We start from the raw sequence: 2,254 nt of genomic DNA on the forward strand, positions 1-2,254 counted from the left end.
AATGGGCTATCTAATGATAATAGCAAGGTTTGTTATGCTGAGATGATGCAAATTGATGAAGAATTGTCCAGGGAAGAACGATGTTTCAGACTTTGGATTAATAGTCTTGGAATTGCTTCATATATTGATAATGTTTTTGAAGATGTCAGAAATGGGTACGCATACGTTTTTATACAAACATACACTAGTTATTTGCCTTTATGTGCACGCATTTTAGATTCATATGCTACAAAAACTTAATGCACATAATTCTCTTAAGGGATTTGATCAAACAACTAAATAACTAATTTTTGATTACTAAAGAAAAGTATTTATCAAAGAATAGTTATTGTTAACTACATGTTTACAACATTGTGTTCGATTTTTGTTGCATATTGAAATCAGAAACAATTGAGTGTGACTCTTAATTAGTTCATGCAGGTGGATTCTTCTAGAAATTCTAGATAAAGTTTCTCCAGGCTCGGTTAATTGGAAGCAAACAACTAAACCACCTATCAAGATGCCATTAGAAAAGTTGAGAATTGTAATCAAGCAATTAGGATTGGAAAATATTTAAGATTCTCCCTTGTGAACATACAAGGTCCTGATATTGTAGAAGGAAACAAGAAGCTCATACTAGGTGACAACCCATGACCTTCCACTCGTATTATTGCACAAAAGTAGAGGTGGCAATTTTGACTCGTTTTACTTATGAATAGTTTGATTCAGGTTTTGTTTTATCTCAACCGGGTCATATAAAAAATAGTAATAGGGTTAATAGTGGCAAAAATCAACCAACTTTCAAGATTATTTTTTATATCCCATTTAAATCTATGATAACAATATTGTTTTTGTTATCATATAATATCACACTAGTTTTTATAGAGATTTGAGTAGTGGACAAAAAGGTGTTTCAGCCCGCCTCGCTCCTACTGAAATTGACATACCCCGTTACCACTATCCATATTGCCACCTCTACGTGAAAGATAAGCACTTTTAACGTGTATAATATATATCTTTGGTTTCAGCTTACCTATGGCAGTTGATGAGATATAATATGATTCAGCTTTTAAAGCACTTGAGAACTCGCTCCCAAGAGATAACTGATGATTATATTTTGAGATGGGCGAATCGAAAAATAAAATCCACTGCAGAACTTCACAAATGGAGAATTACAAGGTCAATTATTAAAAAAAAGTTTTGGTTACTCGTTTATTTATCTGTCATTGCCATAATATTGTTAACTGATTACAATATTTTTTGATGATGGTTTTTGCAGGATAAAACCCTTTCTAGTGGGATTTTCTTCCTTGAGCTTCTCGCTGCAGTGGAGCCTCGGGTTGTCAATTGGAACCTTGTAACCAAGGGTACAACTGGTATGGTTTTTACTTTTTAGCCCTGCTCAGTATGTTAGATGTTTGAACATTTTTTTCTTTTTGAATTTCATAAATAATTGATATTTTGAATATGGTTGTACATCAGTTCTGTACACAAAATATTAAAAATGGGTGAAGCGTTTGCAGGCCAACCGCCCCAGCCCATTTTGACCAATTTTAGAAATGACCCATTTATGACTAATCATAGATGTGGCAATGTTGACCCGTTTACCTAATAATGGGTTGATTCGGGCCGGGTTTATCCCAAATGAGTCAATGGGTCAAACAAATAAATAGCTAAAAGGGAAACGGGTCAAATCGAAGAATATCACTCGAATCTATTCCAACTTTCTAAAACGTGCATCAACTATGTTTTTGATTCTCAACCACCATCTTTTCATGATGCTAAAATTAATTATTATTTGTTAATTGTGGTTATAGATGAAGAGAAGAAGTTGAATGCAATTTACATCATCAGTGTTGCCCGAAAGCTTGGTTGCTCAATCTTCTTGTTGCCAGAAGACATCATGGAGGTATATTGCCAGCCCGTACATAAATTATTATTGGAATTGCCTAAAAAATTCTATTATTACAATAATAATAATCTAAACTTCTAATATAGTGGTTTATAAAGCTTTATGTGATGATTGTTTTGACAGGTGCACCCGAAAATGATGCTTGTGCTGACAGCTAGCATTAGGTATTTTTACCTTCAACAGACTGACGAAGAACCCGAATCTGCAACATCATCTATTCCAGCCACACCGGATTTATCACCAGGGCCTTCTATTAATGGTGACGAAGACATTTTCGCGAATGAACATTTCAATATGACCATTGATGATGCAGCCTCAGATACCGCATATGCTTCAAATCTTGAAGATATTGCTTCACTGTAA

The 2,254-nt window shown here is 34.3% G+C and overlaps 1 pseudogene; it reads left to right on the forward strand.

The window, feature by feature from the left end:
- The first annotated feature begins 42 nt into the window (after positions 1-42).
- On the forward strand, positions 43-2,254 carry LOC143606058 (fimbrin-5-like; annotated as a pseudogene).

Source organism: Bidens hawaiensis, unplaced genomic scaffold (genome assembly GCF_021521415.1).
Source record: "Bidens hawaiensis isolate Kalapana, Puna unplaced genomic scaffold, B.hawaiensis_p1.1 tig00072855_1, whole genome shotgun sequence".
Classification (NCBI taxonomy): Eukaryota; Viridiplantae; Streptophyta; class Magnoliopsida; order Asterales; family Asteraceae; genus Bidens; species Bidens hawaiensis.